Consider the following 23,349-nt stretch of genomic DNA (forward strand, 5'->3'; position numbering starts at 1 on the left):
AATCTGGAGAGCTTCTGTGGTCCCTTTAATCTGGCTTCAGGTGGTTTCTTGGCTTCTCCTCCCTTGATTAGCAACTGTACAAATTTGCCCTTTGGAACTCAGAGAAGGTCATGAAAGCTGGAGTCTTGCCTACAAGAAATGAGGGACAGAAAGTCCTCCTTGCCTGGGAGCCCCACAGGGCCTTACTCTGTTTCACTCCTGCAAAGGGACTTTATTTCTTTGGATCAGACTGTAGAAGTTTCCAGAAAGTGACACCAGATCTTATACAAAGGATCAGGAATCAGGTCAGCATCAGATCTCTTAATAGCGATATTCGAAGCCAGAAGTCCACAAAGCAATGCCTTAAAGATGCTGAAGGAAAATTATTTTCAACTGAAAATTATATACCCATCCAAGGTATCAATACAGTGTGAGAAGAAAATGTAGATATTTTCAGATAGACAAAGTTTGAAAAACTTTATCTCACACACAAACTTCCTCAGGAAGCTACTGGAGGATGTGCTCCAGCCCACAGAAGGGCATAAACCAAGAAAGAAGAAATAAGGACCCACTACTGAGAATATGGAGGCAAGAACAGAATTTTCCCCAAGGGGGAAAGGGTCCCAAGCAATCCAGAGAGGATGTCTGTGTGGCTTTCCCTCCCTACCTTGCCCAACTCCCACACTGGCCTTTGTAAATAAATGGTGTGGTCTTTGTTGTGAAGGAAAAAAGAAATAGAATGCAGGAAAAACAGAGATCATTATGGGAAGAAGCACAGGATGACAGCTGTGGGGCTGATCTAGACCTATTAGTTCAGATGGAGGCAGGAGAACCAGGGGCTCCAGGAGGGGTGTCTCAGAGTTAAAAAAAAAAAAAAGGAATTATAGTGAAAATGTGTATCAAAGATCATTTTACAGGACTTTTGCAGGGTGTGGGATGTGTCAAAAGAAAAAAAAAACAAATGAAAAGATGTGTCAACAATTAATTCTGAAGAAGAAAAGTTTACAAAGCAAGGAAAGGTATTTATGAAGAAAGGAAGAGAAAGGTATGAAGAAAGGAAGAGAAAGGTATGAAGAAAGGAAGGACAGCATATTACTTGGCTTAGCAGTGAGCACTATTTACTGATTGTGAATGTAACCAAGAAATGCGGTGTTATGCTATCAAAAGGAGAGGAAAGAGTGTAAGTGAATCTCCTCTGCCACGAGAGGAAGCCAAGAGACGGTATCTAAATTGGACTTCTCTGAGATAGAAATAATAGCAATAAATGCTTTATTTTGTTGTTGGTTTTTTTCAGTTGTTCAGTCATGTCTGACTCTCTGAGACCCCATGGACTGTTGCATGCCAGGTTTCCTTGTCCTTCACCATCTCCTGGAGCTTGCTCAAACTCATGTCCATTGAGTCGGTGATGCCATCCAACCATCTCGTCCTCTGTCGTCCCCTTCTCCTCCTGCCTTCAGTCCTTCCCAGCATCAGGGTCTTTTCCAATGAGTCAGTTCTTTGTATCAGGTGGCCGAAGTATTGGAACTTCAGCCTCAGCATCAGTCCCTCCAATGGATATTCAGGATTGATTTCCTTTAGGATTGACTGGTTTCATCTCCTTGCAGAGATTTTTGTCTTCTTCTGATTTTTGTCTCCTAAATAACTGAGTAAGTTGAAGTGGTCACTTCAAAAGAGCAGGATGGAGTGACACAGGAGAGTGCTGTCTTTGTTCTAACACTTTGGCACAGTTTGACTCTGCAAACATTTTTTGCACATGAGTTTGGGAAGATAAAAATTAACTGAAAGACAGATGAAAAGAAACCATGATAACAGTAAGGGCCTTCCCTTTTGAGATGCTCCCATCCTCTGAATTCTCCTTTTAAAACAGCAATGGGGAACTTCCCTGGTGGTCCAGTGGTTAAGAATCTGCCTTCCAATGCAGGGAACTTGGTTCAATCGCCAGTCAGGGAAGTAAGCTTATGAATCACAACTATTGAGCCCTCATGCTGGAGAGCCTGCATGCTGCAAGGAAAGATCCCACATGCCACAGCTGCAACTAAGACCCATACAGCCAAATTAAAAAAAAAACAAGATTCATAATCTCTGCAAAGAAAAAAACTGAGCAAACAACTCCACCCATCTTTTCAGCCATCTCATAAAGTGCATTCTCACCATGCAAGGTAGATAAGGGTTCTTGTGAGGGTCAAAAGGAATGGTGTTTTGTAAAGCATGAAGTTGGCATATGGTTTAGTTGGCGTATGGCGTATTGTGGCTATCAGGCAGGACAGAAATAAATATCCCCATGTTGTACACAGGAAAACAGAGACCCTCCCCTCCACCCCAAACTTCCCACAACTTACCTGGCTCTGAGCACCACCTGGAGGGAGATTAATGTGAGGGCCCTTGGTGTCATCAAGGCCCAGTTCTCATTCTGGTGGCTCTCTGAGCACTGACCCTGGTTGTAGACTGATCCCTGGTGCTGGTTGCAGACTGAGCCCCCATCCCTTGCCACTAACTCCCTTAGTAGTGTTCACAACCAAACCTAAGTTGGGCTTGGCCGAGAAGAATGGATGGCTGGGTTCCATTCCTCTCCAGTGCTGTCTCAAGGGCAGGGTTGGTGCAGCTGTGGCCTGGCTAAACTCTCTGGCGTGGTTTCCCTTCATCCTGAACTAGATTCAAAGCCACTGCCTGTGCCCAGTCCTTTTCTGTCCCCTCCCACTGGTCCTCCTTGTGGGGGATGGTGGGGCCCATGGTACACTCTGTGCAGAGATTGTCTGTTGAGTCATCCTTGCTCACAACAAAGGAATCTGGCATGAACAGCACTTTTTCTGACTTCTCTGATGCAAGGGAATAACATCCCAAATCCACGTGTTCAAGTACAACCTTGAACTGACTGTTTCCCACCCTGGACTCTTCAATCCAATCTATTACTAGGGAAGGATTTCTCCAACATGATTTCCAGGAGTTCCCGGAACACTGGCTTGTTGTAGCTGCTTCTCTGCACATAGTGACCGGCACCTCCTTTGAGCATCCTTTACGGTCAGATGGGAAGCAAGGCTGACTTCAAACTCTCTCATTTCTTATCAGTCCCAGCCAGGAGAGGTGAAAGGTCAGGAAAGGAGCAGTGCCAGATGCTGGGCCTGGGAAAGTTGGAGGGTGGGTGGGGAGACAAAGGGGATGGGTGGGGGGCAGGCACAGGATCATGGTTTTGATAAACTTGATTTACTACTGGGTCACAAATGTCAGGGCAGTCAGGAAGCCGAAAGACTTCCTCTCCTGCCCCTGTGTCAGACAGATGGAAGAATGAGGTCCCTGGCAGAGGAATGTTCCCAAGATCCCACAATGACTTGGGATCAGATTAGGGGCCCAGAGTGTGGATTATTTATGATGAGGATCAGCCTCGGGCAGAATGGCACAGATTCCACAGCCACTAAAGCCAGAATGTGAGTGTGAGTGTGAAGTCGCTCAGTCGTGTCCGACTCTTTGCGAGCCCGTGGATGGTAGCCCACCAGGCTCTGGGTCCATGAGATTTTCCAGGCAAGAATACTGGAGTGGGCTGCCATTTCCTTCTCCAGGGGATCTTCCCAACCCAGGGATCAAACCCAGGTCTCCTGAATTACCGTCTGAGCCACTAGGGAAGCCAGAATAGGATTCTTGAAGAAGGCCCTGGGGGAGACAGAGGAAAGGCTCCAGGGAAGGAAGACCTTCCTGATTATCTAAATTGTCAGCTCTGGGACCTCTGGTTGGAGAGGACACAGGGTCACAGTTTCTCATCACCAGATGCATGGCAAGATGCAGGCTGTCCCGTACGGTGGGAATGTGCCCACAGTGAGAGAAGCTTACTTGCTCTCTTGGCCATGTTTCTCTTTGTGGGACTGGAACCAAGTTGTGTTCTTCACAATCCTAGGGTTCCTTTGCTTGACCTAAGGGTCTGCTCTCCTTTCTGAGCCCTCAAGATCCAGAACAGCTCCCATGAGCAGCCCCAGAGCTCTGTAGCTGCCTCTGGCTGGCCACAAGGCCCTGGAGACAAAAGAGGCACCTGGACCCACAGTTAGAGTATGTTATTTGAGGAAGAAAGCTGGGAGAGGGCCACCTTGGGGGGTGTTTCTTACAGGAACAGATTAAGTCAGAGGAAATCATGGTAGGTAGGTGTCCCTCCTCCAAACCAAGGGTCTGCGCTGCAGCTTTCAGATGGCGAGAGGCGCTTAGGCTCTTGCCAGGGCCTCCCAGACCCTCTCTGCCTGTGCACCGAAGCCTGTTTCGGGGCCTCTGCTGGCTGTGGACCCCTGGGGCCATCCTTCCTGCACTTTGGTTGCTTACTTGTCTCTCTGCCACTGGGCTGGCAGCTCTTTGAAAGCTAAGTATTGCAGGGTGGGTTCTCTGGGAAGCAGACTGTGGCTCAAAGTGTAGCACGCTGGATGTTCTTCAGGGAGAGCTCTGGAGATTGATGAGTGTAGAAGGGAGGGGGAAGAGGCAACACTGGGCAGAGGGAGAAGCTGAGCTGTACTGCAGGCCCCACCCAGCCTGGGCTCCTCACTGGGAGCTTGGCATGGAACGGCCCCTCGCAGTCCCACAATGAGCTGAAATAGCTGGGCCTTTGCACCCCAGCTAGATTAGTCTTTGGATACAGATCGCCCAGAGAAGAACATGGCCCAGGGTAAAGCAAGTATCTGCAGCTGAAGTGATCCCTGGATGGGCTGACAGCTACAGTCCTCTTGCCCTGGCCCCCAGACACCAAGTCCTTCCCTGAAGGGAAATGTGGGTATCACATCTCAGGGTCTACTGTCCTGTGTTCTTATGGGCTTTTGAGGAATGCTAGTTGAAGGAATGAATAGATTAATTTGAGAGAAGCCCCTAAAACATTTTGGCCTTATTCTCCCCATCTATGAAATGGGTATATCTTTGACACTCATGCTATAAAAGGCAAAGCTCATCATAAACTCCATGTCTCACGGGAGTCTGCAGCCTCCTTTCCATTCTCGTTCCTTTGACACCCCAATGTTGGGTCTAGGGCCCTGAGGGGTGGAGTGGGTAGTAGAGGGTAGGTGGGGTGGGCCTGGCAGTTTGTGGTTGCTGTTTGAGGGGAAACCACAGCTGCCTCTGGTTCAGGGCGGTCAGTGAGGCCCAAGGAAGGGGAGGTTCATATGCAGGGCAGGCCTTGGGCGCTGAGTCACCACTCAGAGGAAAACCACAGCTTCAAGAGCCCAAGGCCCAAGGGAGGGTGGCAGATGAGCTGGGCGAGTGCCAGGTCCGGGGAGTGGGGATTTGGACAGCCTCCTTACTCCTAGGGCCAGCCCTAGGAGTTCCAGCTTGCAGGGCAGCACCTACCTTATGCCATGATAAAGGCAGGCTGAGTCACAAATTTCTGTGAAACAGGACAGACCAAGAACAGAGTGACCCTGAAAAAGAACCATTCCTCTCTGGTCTCCGGCTCCCCACTCTCTGGGGAAATGGGGGTAATTCTTGAATTCGAGAAATTTCTTCTAAGATATCTGAAGATTCATAGACTTCAACTTTCCTTATATATAAATTTCCCATCATCTTTAGGCTTCCCAAGTGGCTCAGTGGTTAAGAATCTGCCCGTCATTTCAGGAGCAGGAGACTTGGGTTCGATCCCTGGGTTGGGAAGATCTCCTAGAAAAGGAAATGGCAACCCACTCCAATGTTCTTTTCCATGGACAGAGGAGACTGGCAGGCTACAGTCCATGGAGTTGCAAAGAGTCAGACGTGACTGAGCGACTGAACACACATGTGCCATCATCACTGTAGTCTAGAGAGGCTGCTTCACATTGCATTCATCCACTGATACCTCAGTAACTGTGAAATGTCTGTTTTTTCTCTTTCTTCTTTGTAGGAAAATGAAATATTCTGAACTCTCATCTTGTGTGATGAAAGCTAAAACAAATGAACAAAGAGAATGTTTCCAGACCAACTTGTTTATACCTTCTTGAAAGATATCTAATGCTTCGGACTGAGCAATGAGAAAACTGAAAGATGGTAGAATAGCAATGATTCATATCACCATTGAATTTCCCAGGCAATTCCATCATTCTTCTGTTTTCTTATTACTTTAGTCTCTGTTTTTAAAAAGCATGATTGAGAATAATTAATGAGTGATGATGAAAAATAGTTCCTAAGAGGATGAAATAGCAAAATGTTTTAAGATCTAGAATATATTTTGAATTTACAAAGGATCCAATGGCTCAATACAATAATTGATATATTTTGGACTTATAAAGAATCCAGTGGATCATTTTAGCAATTGTAAGAGAGAACAAGCTTTATTCTATTAAAAAATAATTTAAATCTCTCTTTGGTTTTTGGAAGACCCCTGTGAAAGGATAAAAGTCATAAAATAATCAATCTTTATTAATAGTTAAAGCTGCTCAGAAAAGGAGCTTAAATATTAAAATTCAGTCTAAATGACCCTGGTGGTATACTAAGAGTTAAAATAAAATTCCCCAAGGAGGATTTAGCTGAAGGTCCACTTTTCCCTATACCCAAATAGGGAGGAATAAGCAGAGACTGTGAATTTGACATAAAATGAGACCCTATGCAAATGACAAATGACATGCAAAAAGATGCAAATAAATGAAGACAGTAGTGAGGGCCCTAGTGCTCTGAGTAGACATGGAATACTGGCTTCCTCTGGTCGGATGGTAGTTCTAAGAAAGTGCCCCATCCTCCTCCTAGCGTCTCCCACATGGCTCCTCTGGCTAAGAAACTTAGGCCCAAAGACTATTCTTGCTTCCCTGTTCCCTCTTCCGGCCATTTGCAGAGACCCCTGTGGCCCATTGGAGCCATAAAACTTGGATTCCAGGCTCCTGTCACTTTCTTGCCACTCTGCTCTCCCTACTGTGTGGGCCCTGGGGCTGGAGTATGGTTCTGGAATCAGGGCACTATGGAGTCAGGACAACAGGGCGTGGTGGATAATTCTATGGTTCCTCCTGATCCTTCAAGGTCTGTCTACTTCTCTTACACAGCCCCCATCCCCACCCCCATGCCATATGTTCAATTTTCTCTTCCTCACAGCAGTATAAACAACAGTAGTTTGTAGGGACTAGACATCAGGCAAAACAGGGCTATGATCTTTGACAGATGGAGGACACACAAAGTGAACCCCATATTTAACCAACTTTCTTCCTGAGGCCATTTTCCAAACTGAGATGCAGTGAACTAGACCAAACAGGAGGTGACATCTCAAACAAAGGTTTTAAAATAAGTAAGGATAATGTGTTAAAGAGAATAGAGCAAAAGATCAACAAAATGGGTGAAAAGCTTGAGTATTTAAAGAGAAAACTTGAATCTATAAGAATGAAAAAAATTGGTGTTTCAGACTGCAAAATATCTGAAATTAAGAATTCACTGAATTGGTCTAACGAGACACTGTATACAGAGAAGACAGATTAGTGACCAATCAATAGATATTATCTGGATTGAAGCGCAGACTGAAAAGGAATCGAGGAATAAACAGAGCTGAGCATAAGAGATATGAAGGACATGCTCAAATATTTGAATAAATGATGACTGAGAATTTTCTAAATATGATGAAAGGCATCAAGCCACAGATTCATGAATATCAAGGAGGATTGAGACACTGCCATTTTTGTTGCTCAGACGTGGAGTGAGAGGCTGAGAGTGGGAGACACTATCTGCTTCCATCCTTCGCAATCTGGTGTACCAGGCGAAGCTGGCCGGGCAGGCTGAGCAATGCGATAAAATGGTGAAATCAATGAAGAAAGTAGCAGGGATGGAGGCGGAGTTGACAGTTAAAGGAAGAAACCTCCTATCTGTGCATATAAAAAATGTGATTAGAACTAGAAGAGCTTCCTGGAGAATAATCAGCAACAAAGAAGAAAACAAGGGAGAAGACAAACTAAGAATGATTTGGGAATATCGGCAAATGGTTGAGACTGAGCTACAGTTAATCTGTCGTGACATTCTGGGTGTACTGGACAAACACCTCATTCCAGCCCCTAACATTGGCTGGGTCCAAGCTTTTCCATAGGACTTCCCTGAGGTAAAGCGTCTGTCTACAATGCAGCAGACTCGGGTTTGATCCCTGGGTCGGGGAGATCTGCTGGAGAAGGAAATGGCAATCCATTCCAATACTACTGCCTGGAAAATCCCATGGACAGAGGAGCCTGGTAGGCTACAGTCCATGGGGTCCCAAAGAGTCGAACACGACTGAGCGACTTCACTTACTTACTTATAAGCTTTTCTATTATAAAATGAAAGGGAACTACCATATAGGTATCTGGCTGAGTTTGCCACAAGAAATGACGGGAAGGAGGCTGTGGAGAACAGCTTGATGGCTCGTACAGCTGCTGGTGCCATTGCAATGACAGAACTTCCATCGACACATCCCATTCACTTGGGTCTTGCTCTCAGTTTTTCCATATTCTACTGTGAAATTCCTAATTCCCCTGAGCATACCTGCAGGCTGCCAAAAGCAGCTTTTAATGATGCAGTTGCAGAACTGAACACACTGAGTAAGGAAAGCTACAAGGACTCTACATTTGTCACACAGTTGTTAGTGATAATCTGACACTGTGGACTTCAGACATTCAGGGTGATGGTGAAGAGCGGAATAAAGAAGCACTGCAGGATGTGGAAGATGATAATCAGTGACACATAAAAGCCGACATGAGAAACCATCTCTGACCACCCCAGACATTCCCATCCTACCCATCTTGGAAATTCCCCCATTGTTACTAAGAACCACCAAATCTGACTTTTACATATGGCCTCAGACTTTAGTTCCTACCCTGTTGGGTTTTTTTTTTTTTAATGGTTTTCTAAAGTCCTGGTAGGCTGCAGTCCATGGGGTCGCTACGAGTCAGATACGACTGACTTTCATTTTCATTTATGAAAACTTCACGACAACTTCACTTTCATTTTTCACTTTTATGCATTGGGGAAGGAAATGGCAACCCACTCCAGTGTTCTTGCCTGGAGAATCCCAGGGACGGGGGAGCCTGGTAGGCTGCCGTCTATGGGGTCACACAGAGTCGGACACGACTGAAGCGACTTAGCAGCAGCAGCAGCAGCAGCAAAGTTCTTAAAGGCAAGAGTGAATTTCTGTGTATTTTACTGGTCCCAGCTTTTAGGATCTTTGAGAACACTAACAAGACTGCATAGACGCTTTTTCAGCAATACAGCATTCAGTATTGTCTCCTGCAGATGCAGCAAGATCACCATTAGCAATGTAAATTACATTCAAAAGCTATTAGAAATTTTTATGTGATGCAAGCATCTAAGAGAAAGGTTAATCACAGTACTGTGGTGTATGTGGTATCATTTTCCCTTTTTCTAATTCTTTAAATTGAATTTTAAACCAATGTTTAAAATTAATTGGATGTTAACTTGAAGTAGTTAAAGGTTGTCTGGGGAGTTTTTTGTAATGGTTTTGCTATTAAAAAGTGTTTCAAACTCAGTTGAAATGTTGTTGAAAAGCACAATGCTGGTAACAGTTTAACGATTGTGGCTGCTCATTCTTGCCTACTTTTACTCTTCCTCTGAAGCAGGTTAGCGCTGAAGGTGTTATGGAAAAGCTAGCATGCATGTTCAATTCTTTGTTTCTTCTCCTTCCCTCTCCCATTGGGCCCCAGCCCTTCCCTCCTTTGCTCTCTCAGCCTCTTTATTCAGTATGTGTAACTTGAAACTAATTTGTACTACTGGATATCTGACTGGAGCCATAGATACAGAATCTGTATTGTTCTTACTGAAACACAGCATGGATTAACATTAAACTGAAATAAAAGAAACCTAAATTTAAATAAAACAAACTCCAAATATTATAAGTATAAAGAAAACTATACCTAGGCCATCAAAAATCTTAAAAGCAACCATATTTTAAAAATTAACTTGTTTTTGGCTACACTGGGTCCTCACTGAGGCACATTAGCTCTTTGTTAAAGTGATCATATTTTTAAAGAGAGAGTTAGTAACCAGTTAACAATACAATTGATGGCTAACTATGGAAGCCAGAAGACAATGAAATGACATCTTTAAAGTGCTAAAGAAAAAACCCTACCAACCTAGAATTCTATGCCCAGAAAAATATCCTTCAGAAATAAAGGGAAAACAAATGTGTTCAAAATTTTAAGTGGACAAAAATTAAAAGAAATTGGTTTGTCACTAGTACACTTTGGCAATACAGGATATCTTTATGGGAATTCTTCAGGATGAAGGAAAATGATCCCTGAGTGAACTGCAGGAAGGAATAAAGGCATAGCAAAAGATTAAAATGTATATAATTATAAATGAATATTGACTAAAATAACAATAGGGAATTCCCTGGCAGTCCCATAGTTAGGACTCCACATTCTCACTTGCCAAAGACCAAGATTCAATCCCTGGTCAGAGAACTAAGATTCCACAGTGACATGATCAATCAATTAACCTATTAATTAAAAAAAACCTAACAATAATATCAAAATTTTTTTAATTTTAAGTTTTTATTGGAGCTGATTTACCTTGTTGTACAGCAGAAATTTTAAGAATGGGTTAGCATAAGAACGGCCATCTTAGAGGCCGGAAAAACCATTTTTACTGAGTATGTGACTTGAGGGAAGAAGAACTAGATAAAACCTGGGAGACAAGTTAATCTTAAATACCAAGAATGTGGGCGGCTTCGACACTGAAAATTAGGTAAACAGGTCTGATAAACTTATCTCCTTAAGACCCCAGGAGAGAGATATGCACAGCTGTGTGTGTGTGTAAAGAAAATTCCTGTGAGTTAGGTAATTTAGAAATATTATGATTTGAAAATGCTATATAACCCCTTGGCTCTGAGTGCTTGGGGTCCTTGTTGAAACCTGCTGCGTCGGGCAGACACTTGGACCCCAGCTAGCTGGAAATAAACCTCGCTGTGTGTCTTGCATTATCGTGAGTGTCCTCTGTTCCTTTGAGGGAAGGGCGACTCCGGACTCTAACAAAATGAATACAGCATTGTAAAGCAGTTAATATTGACCCCCTATTCTACTGCTGTAGGTCATCACAGAGCACCAAGCCAAGCTCCCTGTGTTGTACAAGCAGCTTCCCACTAGCTAGCTATTTTACATATGGTAGTGCATATGTCTCATAAGATTTTTAACATAAAAGTAAATCCATGTCAGTATATAAAAATACGAATATATATTTAAATATATAAATAAAACTATACACACACACACACACGGGCTTCTCTGGTTCAGATGGGAAAGAATCTGCCTGCAATGCAGGAGACCTGGGTTCAATCCCTGTGTTGAGAAGATCCCCTGGAGAAGGGAATGGTTACCTACTACAGTATTCTGGCCTGGAGAATTCCATGGAGAGAGGAGCCTGGCAGGCTAGAGATCCATGGGATCTCAGAGAGTCAGACATGACTGAGCAACTTTCACAACACAGCCTAAACTTGGAGGCTTCCCTTGTGGCTGATATGGTAAAGAGTCCGCTTGCTTGCAATGCAGGAGACCCAGGTTCAATCTTTGGGTCAGGAAGATCCCCTGGAGGTGGGCAATGCAATCCATTCCAGTATTCTTGCATGGAGAATCCCATGGACAGAGTGTGTATGTGTATATATATGTCAGTACCAAAGATGGGAGTTAACTCTTCTAAGGTATTTGCATTAAGTACTGTGAAAGACTAATTTACAGTAAACTGACTTAATCCCTAGGATGACCACTAATGTCATAATAGAATAAGAAGCAATTAAAAAGCTAGCAGTAGAGCAAAATGAACTAATAAAAAAATTTTTTAAGTTGATTAACTCAAAGGAAAGTGAAAAAGGAGGACTAAAAGTACAAAGGATAAATAGAAAGTAAATGGCAAGGTAAATCTAACTGTGCCACTAGTTATAATTAATGAGAATAGTATAAATATGTCAATTAAAAGACAGAGATTATCAGACTAAATGAAAAACAACCTCTAACCCTGCTGTTTACAAAAGGCTCACTTTAAATAGAAAGACACAGCAAGGTGAAAGCTAAAGTTTACAAAGCGATGTCATATAAATACTAACCCCCCAAAAGCTGATGTGAACACATGAACATTAGAAATTTTTAAGTTAAAAAGTATTATAAGAGAAAAAGAAGACTATTTCATAATAACCAAATTCCTAAGGTACTATCCATTTGGTCCAAGTTATAGAGCCAGACTGGGAGCTTCCCAGGTGGCACAGTGGTGAAGAACGCACCTGCCAATGCAGGAGATGTAAGAGATGCAGTCGATCCCTGGGCTGGGAAGATGCCCTGGAGTAGAAATGGCAACCCACTCCAGCATTCTTGCCTGGAGAATCCCACGAACAGAAGAACCTGTCAGGCTACAGTCCATGGAGTCGGAAAGTCAGATGTGACTGAACTACTGAGCACGCACACACATTCAGCCAGATCAGGTTATAAATCACTAGCTGTGAGCTGACTGCCCTTGCCCATCCCCAGAATGTACTGGGGCTTGTGAGAGCTGCCCTTCCAGCAGCTCCAAGGGGGGAAGGTGTGGGTCAGGTTTGCTCCTGACCTCTCCGTGTATAATGTTCAAAAGGGTTCCCAGGTGTGACTGACCAGCCCTCCCTCACCCTGGGCAGGCGCTCAGTTACTAAGATCTCAGCCTGAATCTGGGGTGTGCAACACTCAAAGCTTGACTTTGAAATGTAGTCTTGCCAGGATTCCCATCCCAGGACCCGTGGCCTTATACTGGAAGTTGATAGCCCTTGAAAAATCCTTTTTTGTTTGGCCTTAGCCACTGTTCCCATGGACAGTGACTGTGCAGGCTCCTGACTATGGCTCAGCCGCTTCCCTCACCCCAGTGGACAGGCAGGCCTTTGTCGCCCATGTATTGGGCAGGCTGCATAGGGCAGGACCTTCAGCTCCCCAACAGGGCTGGACAGGCCTTAGCCACAGCTTTTGCCTGCCGGGCTAGTCCCTATCCCTGCGCACCTGGGCAGGTCCTGACCCACTTCAGATGATGACCTGGGCTAGTTTTGGTAGAGACATGACTTGTAGTCAACTTGTCCCCCAATATTCTCTCAAGAGACATTATCTATCCTGTTGGAGTCTAATGTTCTTTGTCAGATTTTATTAGTGGTGGCAGGTGAGTGGCACATGATGATTGTGATAAATGATATTAATTTTAACTTCATTCAAGGTGCTATGGGCTCTGCAGACAGGCCTGGGCTTGAATTCCATCTCAGTGATTCTGACTTCTTTGGAGCCTGAGAGTCCTCATCCGTAAAATGGATTGTGTAGAATAAGTAAAACAGTATATGCGAAGTGCTCAGCACAATGCCTGGCCCATGTGTGCATGCATGCTAGGTTGCTTCAGTTGTGTCTGACTCTTTATGACCTCATGGACTATAGCCTGCCAGCCTCCTCTGTCCATGGGGATTCTCCAGGCAAGAATACTGGAGTGGGTTGTCATGCCCTCCTCCAGGGGATCTTCCCAACCCAGGGGTTGGGAAGTTTCTCACCTGAGTTTCTCACATCTCCTGTATTAGCAGGCAGGTTCTTTACCACTAGCACCACCTGGGAAGCCCTGCCTGGCACATAGATAACACTTAATACCACAGATGGTAGATGGTTATTTCTGAGCACCTCAGCTATGTTATAAATATTCTAAGTAGAGAGACCATATTTCTATTTTGTTGCGTTTGGGTTTTTCTATTTTTTGTTTCATTTTTTAAATTCTGGAATATTTTAATTGAAGGATAATTGCTTTCCAGAATTTTGTTGTTCTGTAACATAATCAGCCATAAGGCTGACTCATGTTGAGGTTTGACAAAAAACAACAAAATTCTGGAAAGCAATTATCCTTCAATTAAAAAATAAATAAATTTTAAAAAAAGACTATACCATAGATAACGTATTTACAGTTTAAATAATAACAATATAATTGATACCAAGATACTTATTTCACAACTAGAAAATAAAACACATCCAATTCCTTGGAACCTTTTGTGTCTTTTCCCAAATCGTATCTCATCTCATCACTCCAGAGGTTGCCACTATCCTGAATAGTATAGTGTAAGTAGAGGTCTTATGGGGGGCAGCACACCCACTCCTCATAGCGAGGGAAGTCTGCTGCTGCTGCTGCTGCTGCTGCTGCTAAGTCACTTCAGTCGTGTCTGACTCTGTGTGACCTCATAGATGGAAGCCCACCAGGCTCCCCCGTCCCTGGGATTCTCCAGGCAAGAACACTGGAGTGGGTTGCCATTTCCTTCTCCAATGTGTGAAAGTGAAAAGTGAAAGTGAAGTTGCCCAGTCGTGTCCAACCCCCAGCGACCCTACGGACTGCAGCCCACCAGGCTCCTCCATCCATGGGATTTTCTAGGCATGAGTACTGGATTGGCTTGCCATTGCCTTCTCTGAGGGAGGTCTAGTGGAAGCCAGAAACTCTCATGCCCTCCCAGCAGTAACAGATAATACCCCCAACTCCAGAGTCAGTGGAGGTTGTTATGAACTGAATTGTGCCACCCCCATTCATAAGCTGAAGCTGTAACCCTTGATAAGACAATGTTTGGAGATAGGGCTGTTAAGGGAGCAATTAAGGTTAAACAAGGTCATGAAAGTGAGGTCCTAGTCCAATAGATGTTCTTATAAGAAAAGGAAGAGACACCTGGGATGTAGATGCACAGAGAAAAGGCCGTGTGAGCAGAGGGTGAATAGGTGGCCAGCTGCAAGCCAAGGAGAGAGTTCTCACCAGAAATCAAACTCGAACACCTTGATCTTGGACTTTCCAATCTCCAGAATGTGAGACAATAAATATCTGTTGTTTAAGACACCCAGTCTGTGCTGTTTTGCTATGGAAGCCTGAGCTGACTCATACGGAGGCAGAGTGGAGAACCTGGATGTCTAACCCTGCCTTGCCTTAATGAGGTAGCACCGCCCCTCCTCTGCTGGACCAGTGTTAGAGGAAGCCAGCTAAAACCAAAAGTTTAAATAAGATCCAGAGTCTCATAATATAATAGCAAAAACACCCAGGTTTTAGTAGAAAATTACTTGTCACACCAATAGCCAAGAAGATCTCACACTGAAGGAAAAAAAATATTGATAGATACCACACTCAAGATTCCAGGGATGTTATCTGATTAAGATTTAAAAGCAGGCATCATACAATGCTTTAGTAAGCTACTGTGAGCACATCTGAAACAAATGGAAAAAGAAAATCTCAGCAAAGAAATATACAAAGAAGAACCAAATGGATATTTTAGAACTGAAAAATTCAATAACCAAAATAAAAAACTTGGTAGATGTGTTCAGTAGCAAAATGGAAGGGGACAGAAGAAAGAATCCATGAAGCTGCCCATTCTGGACAACAGAGAGAAAATAAACTGGAAAAAAAAAGAGTGAAAAGAACCCAGAGACCCAGAGGACTATAAAAAAAGCTAATATTCATGTCATTGGCATCTAAGAAGGAGAAAACATGTAGGACAGGATATATTGTGATTGTCATCCTTAGAAAATACAATCCACGTTGCACAGAGCTGTAGTCTTCTGTTTCATTTCAATATTCTATTGTGTGACTGAACCATAAGGTTTTATTCATTCTACTGTAAAGGACATTTGGGTTGTTGCCATTTTTATTGCTATTTTAAACAGTGCTTCTGGGAATATTCTGTTCATGTCTCCAGGAGTGGAATTGCTGGGTCAAAGGGTATGTGAATGTTCACCTTCACAAAGAATGTAAAATTCTTCTTCAAAGTGAGTGTACTGATTTCTAGTCCCACAGCGGTGTACTAGTTACATTTTGCCAACATTTTGTCAGTCTTTAAAAATGTTTCCAAACCAGTGGGCATGAAATGGTAATTTGTGGTTTTATTTGCATTTCCTTTTTTACTAACAAGGCCAAGTGTATTTTCATAAATTTAACAGGCCATTTGTGTTTTCTGTGAAATGCCTGTTTGTGTTTTTGAAACTTTTTCTATTGAATCGTTTGTCTTTCTAATTGATTTATAGGATCTGGCTACTAATCTTTTTTGGCTTTATGTAAAAAATTCTGTTAGGACTTGATTGGAAAAGTAATAAAGCTGTACTTCAATTTGTACAATATTGTACAACTTTACAGTATTGAAACTTTCTATCCATGAACATAGTGTTGCTCTGTTTGATTTTCTTATTGCCTTTCAATGAGGTCCTTTAGTTTTCTACGTAAATATTTTGCACATCTTTTGTTAGATTTATTTGCAATGACCTTATTTTTTCATGGCTATTGTAAATCTTTAATTGTATTTTCTGACTTTATTGCAGATGTTTATAAATTCATTAGGCATATTTACTGGAAACCAAATTGATATATTTTCCCAGGCAGTCAATTGACTTTTCAATTTGTAAACAGAGTTTTGAAGATCACTGATTTTAAGCAATTATTGATATACCTCAGTGTGGTTTCCTTCATATTTCTTCTATTTGGAGTTCATTGAGTGTTTTTGTAGCCATTGGTAATTTTCACCAAATTTGGATTCTTCAAATGTTTCTCTCTCTCTCTCTCAAAGCTATGGTTTTTCCCATAATCATATACAAATGTGAGTTGGAGTTGGACCATAAAGAAGGCTGAGCAACAAAGAATTGATGCTTTCAAATTGTTGTGCAGGAGATGACTCTTGAGAGTCCATTGGTCTACAAGGAGATCAAGTCAGTCAATCCTAAAGAAAATCAGTCCTGAATATTCATTGGAAGGACTGATGCTGAAGTTGAAGCTCCAATACTTTGGCCACCTGATGGGAAGAGCCAACTCATTGGAAAAGACCTGGATGCTGGGAAAGATTGAGGGCAGGAGGAGAAGGGGGCAAAGAGGATGAGATGGTTGGATGGCATCACTGACTCAATGGACATGAGTTTAAACTGTTGTTCAGTTGCTCAGTCATGTCTGATTCTCTGCAACCCCATGGACTGCAGTGTGCCAGCATTCCCTGTCCTTCACTAACTCCCAGAGTTTGCTCAAATTCATGTTCATTGAGTCGGTGATGCCATCCAACCATCTCTTCCTCTGTCGCCCCTTTCTCCTCTTGCCTTCAGTCTTTCCCAGTATCAGGGTCTTTTCCAATGAGTCAGTTCTTCGCATCAGGTGGCCAAAGGACTAAAACTTCAGCTTCAGCATCAGTCGTTCCAATGATATTCAGGGTTGGTTTCCTTTAGAATGGACTGATTGGATCTCCTTGCAGTCCAAGGGACTCTCAAGAGTCTTCTCCAACACCACAGTTCAAAAGCATCAATTCTTCAGCAATCAAGCCTTCTGTATGGTCCAACTCTCACATCTATACATGACTACTGGAAAAACCATAGCTTTGGCTATACAGACCTTTGTCAGCAAGTAATGTCTCTGCTTTTTAATATGCTGTCTAGGTTTTCACAGCTTTTCTTCCAAGGAGCAAGCATCTTTTGATTTCATGGCTGCAGTCACCATCTGCAGTGATTTTGGAGCCCAAGAAAATAAAGTCTGTCACCGTTTCCATTGTTTCCCCATCTATTTGCCATGAATTGATGGCACTGGATGCCATGATCTTCGTTTTTTGAATGTTGCATTTTAAGTTGGCATTTTTACCCTCCTCTTTCATTTTCATCAAGAGGCTCTTTAGTTCCTTTTTTTTTTCTGCTGTAAGGGTGGTGTCATCTGCATATCTGAGGTTATTGATATTTCTCCTGGCCATCTTGATTCCAGCTTGTACTTCATCCAGCCCGCCATCTCATATGCTATACTCTGCATATAAGTTAAATAAATAGGGTGACAGTATACAGCCTTGATATACTCCTTTCCCAATTTGGAGCCAGCCTGTTTTTGCATGTATGGTTCTAACTGTTACTTCTTGACCTGCATACAGGTTTCTCAGGAGGCAGGCAAGATGATCTGGTATTCCCATCTTTTGAAGAATTTTCCACAGTTTGTTGTGATCTACACAGTCAAAGGCTTTAGCATAGTCAATGAAGGAGAAGTAGATGTTTTTCTGGAATTCTCTCGCTTTTTGTATGGTCCAGTGGATGTTGGCAATTTGATCTCTGGTTCCTCTGCCTTTTCTAAATCCAGCTTGAACGTCTGGAAGTTCTTGGTTCACATACTGTTGAAGCTTAACTTGAAGGATTTTGAGCATTAACTTGCTAGCATATGCTGCTGCTGTGGCTGCTGCTAAGTCGCTTCAATTGTGTCTGACTCTGTGCGACCCCACAGACAGCAGCCCACCAGGCTCCTCCACCCCTGGGATTATCCAGGCATATGAAATGAGAGCAATTGTGCTATAGTATGAACATTCATTGGAATTTCCTTTCCTTGGGATTGGAATGAAAAGCGACATTTTTTAGTCCCATGGCCACTGCTGAATTTTCCAAAATTGTTGGCATATTGAGTGCAATACTTTAACAGCATCATCTTTTAGGATTTTAAATAGTTTAGCTGGAATTCCATCACCTCCACTAACTTTGTTTATAGTGACACTTCCTAAGGCCCACTTGAGTTCATACTCCAGTGTGTGGCTCTAGGTGAGTGATCATACCATTATGATTATCCAGGTCAGTAAGGTCTTTTTTGTATAGTTCTTCTGTGTATTCTTACCACCTTGTCTTAATATCTTCTGCTTCTGTTAGGTCCATACCATTTCTGTCCTTTATTGTGCCCATCTTTGCATGAAATGTTCCCTTGGTATCTCTCATTTTCTTGAAGATGTCTCTAGTCCTTCCCATTCTATTGTTTTCCTCTATTTTTTACATTGTTCGCTTTGGAAGGCTTTCTAATCTCTCCTTGCTACTCTTTGGAACTCTGCATTCAGATGGGTATATCTTTCCTTTTCTCCTTTGCCTTTCACTTCTCTTCTTTTCTCAGCTGTTTGTAAGGCCTCCTCAGACAATCATTTTGCTTTTTTGCATTTCTTTTTCTTGGGGGTAGTTTTGATCACTGCCTCCTCTACAATGTTATGAAGTTCCCTCCACAGTTCTTCAGGCGTTCTATCAGATCTAATCCCTTGAATCTATTTGTCACTTCTACATATAATCGTAAGGGATTTGATTTAGGTCACACCTGAATGGCCTAGTGGTCTTCCCTTTTTTCAATTTAAGTCTAAATTCTGCAATAAGGAATTCACAATCTGAGCCACAGTCAGCTCCCAGTCTTGTTTTTGCTGACTGTATAGAGTTTCTCCATCTTCGGGTGCAAAGAATATAAGCAATCTGATTTCAGTATTAACCATCTGGTGATGTCCATGTGTGGAATCGTCCCTTGTGCTGTTGGAAGAGGGTGTTTTCTATGACCAGTACATTCTCTTGGCAAACTCTGTTAGCCTTTGCCCTGCTTCACTTTGTATTCCAAGGCCAAACTAGCCTGTTACTTTGGGTATCTCTTGACTTCCTATTTTGCATTCTAATCCCCTATGATGAAAAGGACATCTTTTTTTGGTGTTAATTCCAGGTCTTATATGTCTCATAGAACTGTTCAACATCATCTTCTTTGGCATTAGTGGTTGGGGCATAGACTTACTGTGATATTGAATGGTTTGCCTCGGAAACGAACAGATTATTCTGTCTTTTTGAGACTGCACCCAAATACTGCATTTCAGACTCTTTGGCTTATGAGGGCTACTCCATTTCTTCTAAGGGATTCTTACCCATAGTAGTAGATATAATGATAATCTGAATTAATTTTGCCTATTCCCATCCATTTTATGATTCCTAAAATGTCTCTTGCCGTCTCCCGTTTGACCACCTCCAATTCACCTTGATTCATGGACCTAGCATTCCAGGGTCCTGTGCAATATTGTTCTTTACAGCATCGAACTTTACTTTCACCACCAGACACATCCACAGCTGGGTGGTGTTTCTGCTTTAGCTCAGCCTCTTCATTCCTTCTGCAGCTATATCTCTGCTCTTCTCCAGTAGCATATTGGTCACCTCCTGACCTGGGGAGTTCATCTTTCAGTGTCATATCATTTTGTCTTTTCATACTGTTCATGCGGTTCTCAAGGCAAGAATACTGAAATGACTTGCCATTCCCTTCTCCAATGAACCACATTTTGTCATGGTGGAGAGTTCACCTACTGTCTTGGGTGGCCCTACACAGTATGGCTTATAGTTTGAGTTAACTCTGGGAAATAGTGAATGATGTGGAAGCCTGGCGTGCCATAGTCCATGGGGTTGCAAAGAGTCAGACATGACTTAGTGACTGAATAACAACATCAATATAATATTTTTCTTATCTAGTAATTAAATTTGCATTTTTAGAATTATTTTTCAGGTCTCTTTTTATGCTCAGGCTTTGTCTACTATAAGATATGGGATATATTTATAATTGCTGTTTTAGTTTTAATATTCTTACCTACTAATTCTATTGTCTCTGTCATATTTTAATCTGTCTCTATTGACTTATTTTTCTTATCATTATGGGTAATATTTTCATACTTCTTCACGTACCTGTTGATTTTTTTTTTCTTGAGAATATGTCAAATTTACTAACTTGCTAGCAAGGAACTAGCAAGATGACCAAAGTACACTGTTTCAGAGAGGGTATGAAGAGGAGGAGTGAGATAGTAGGGGCACAGACCATTCACCTAAACGGAACGTTGCCTAAGCAGGAAAGAGAGTGGGGTCTTTTGGCAAGATGGTCGCTATCATTTTATCAATTGTCACAGAGAGGGCCTTTGTGGCAAGTGGTCTGAGTTACCTACATCAAAAGCAGACACACTGTGTGTGAATTGAAACCACAAAGCTCATCCCCCCTCCTAGGTGTGTCTCACTGGCCGATTAGCAGAAGGCCGGAAACAGTGTCACCCCAGAGAAGCAGCCAGCCTCAGAGCAAAAAGTGTGTGTGTGCTCAGTCGCTCAGTCGTGTCTGACTCTTCGCGACCCCGTGGACCGTAACCCTCCAGGCTCCTCTGTCCAAGGGATTCTCCAGGCAAGAAGACGAGTGAGTTGCCATTCCCTTCTCCAGGGGATCTTCACTACCCAAGGATTGAACCTGGGTCTCCTGCACTGCAGGCAGATTCTTTCCTAGCTGAGTCACCAGGGAAGCATATGACCCAGGAATTTTACTTTTGGGTATATACCCAAAGTAACTGAAAGTAGGGTATCAAAACCATATTTGTACACACATGTTCATAGCCGCTTTATTCACTATAGCTGAAACACAGAAGCAAACCAGGTTTGCACTGATGAATGGATAGATGACCAAAATGTGGTGTATGCACACAATGGAATGTTATTCAGCCTTAAAAAGGAAGGAAATTCTGCAGTATGCTATAACATAGATAAACCTCAGGGATATTACACAAAGTGAAACAAGCCAACCACAAAAAAGATAAATACTGTATGATTCCACTTAGATGAAGTACTTAGGGGAATTGAATTCACAGAGATGGAAGGTAAAATGGTGGTTAACCAGGGGTTGGGGCTAGGGAAGAATGAGGAGTTATTATTTAAAGGGTCTGGAGTTTCAGCTTTACAAGATGAAAAGAGTTATGGGGATGAAAGTTTTGTGATGGTTACACAACAATGTGAATGTACTTAATATCACTGAAGTGTGGACTTAAACATGGTTAAAATGATAGATGTTATATTACGGGTATTTTACCACAATAGAGAAAAACACAAAACTGTAGAAACTTGGGGGCTACCCTGTAGGACTACAAGCACAATGGGCTGCATAGAAGGCTTCTGTGTATGTCTGGAAGGACAATTTAGCAATGATGAGAAGGAGAGAGAAAGAGTCTGGCTCCTAGGGAGACTGGAGGAGGCCAGGCTGAGAAGAACAGAGGTAAGGCTGGAAAGGCTCAAAAAATTCCATTGCATAGTTGGAGCAAGACGCTTCTGCAGGCATCATTAGTTGTGATATTTTTTAAATGGTCATTAGAAATATAGCATGTAAGGAGGAGTGGATGGAGCAACCTGTTAGAAGCTGAGCACAAAGAACCTGAACTAAGGGGAAGGAAAAGTAGAAAAAGTAGGAAAGGAAAGAAGGGAAGGAGAAAGGCCGGTAAGGAGTGGGAGAGAGGCAGTGATTTAGTGAGAGAAAAATGATAGGCCTGTAGAAGACAGCGGCAGAGCGGAATCAAGATATTTCAGAAGGTACCATCAGCAACAGAAAAAGAGTTCTTAGGATCCCATACCTGCTCATCAAATCCTACTCTCCCAACAAGAGTTCAGAAGAGAAGCTGGTTATCTAATACCATTGTAAAGCATTTCTCCCTTTTCCCTTGCCCACTCACCAAATACTTAGGACGGGCAGGTACTGTGCCACAGAATCTGACCATTAGGGTCCAGTCTGGGCCCTGGGGCTGGTGGAGGGGATCACGCGAGGAAAGAGACTGTATGCTGCCAGAACCCAGAAGGGATGCGCCAGGAGAGAGATGCTGTATCTGGGCTGGAGTCAGACCTGGAGGAAGCTTTAATGCCCTCACTCTGAAAGTGGCAATGGACCACAGAGGGCTGCCAGGAAGAGAGCCACACTGAGGTGAAACCAACAGAAGCGGGCTGCTGCGGTGCATCAGAACCCTCTCCAGCGCACCCACAGTGATGCGCAGGTAGGGATTCCAGCCAAGAAATGATGTTGCACAGGAAGATCTGCTTGTCTGCAAACTGAAGGATGGGCAACCTGCATACTCTGCATCCTCTGAGGTTGAGAAAATGCAGAGGGTGGCCTGCCTGTTTATAATTCCCTCCTGTTGCTTTGGGGCTTCCCTAGTGGCTCAGTGGTTAAGAATCCACCTGCCAATGCGGGAGAGGCAAGAGATGTGTCTTTAAAAATATTCATGAGGTCTAGTTTATCTATTTTTTTTTCTTTTGTTATCTGTTATATTTTGTTATCAGTGTCATAGCCAAGAAATTATTGACAAATCCAGTGTTGTGAAGGTTTGGTCCTATGCTTTCTTCCAAGAGTTTTATTGTTTCAGGTCTTACATTTGGGTCCTTCATCCATTTTGAGTGAGTTTTTACATACGGTGTTAAGAATTCACTTTCATTATTTTGCATGTGGCTATCCAATTTTCTTAGCACCATTTGTTGAAAAGCCTGTACTTTACTTCACTGAATGATCTTGGCACCTTTATAAAAAATCATTTGATCACATATATCAGAGTTTGTTTCTGGGGTCTCTATCCTATTCCATTGGTCTTCAGGTCTATCTTTATGCCAATACCACATATTCTGATGACTGTAGCTTTAAGTTTTGAAATCAGGAAGTGTGAGTCCTTTAGTTTTGTTTTTCTTTTTCAAGATTGTTTTGAGCATTCAGGGTCTTTTGAGATTGCATATAAATTTTAGGATTTTTTCCTCCTATTTTCACAAAGAAGTCATTGGGATTTTTGATGGGAATTGCATTGAATCTGTAGGTTGTTTTAGGTAATATTGACATTTTAACAATATAAAGTCTTCTGATCAATGAGTGTGAGATGTATTTACATTTATTTATATCTTTAATTTATTTCCTCAGTGTTTTGTAGTT

General features: G+C 42.7%; 1 long non-coding RNA gene and 1 pseudogene across 1 annotated transcript in view; both read left to right on the top strand.

Moving 5' to 3' along the window:
• Positions 1-23,349, top strand: part of LOC148774529 (uncharacterized) — a 50,882-nt gene that overhangs the window by 4,819 nt on the left and 22,714 nt on the right. The window lies entirely within an intron of this gene.
• Positions 7,596-10,843, top strand: LOC129550072 (14-3-3 protein epsilon-like; annotated as a pseudogene).

This window comes from Moschus berezovskii, chromosome 21, assembly GCF_049115385.1.
Source record: "Moschus berezovskii isolate FMDL1 chromosome 21, NW_MosBer_1.0, whole genome shotgun sequence".
NCBI lineage: Eukaryota > Metazoa > Chordata > Mammalia > Artiodactyla > Moschidae > Moschus > Moschus berezovskii.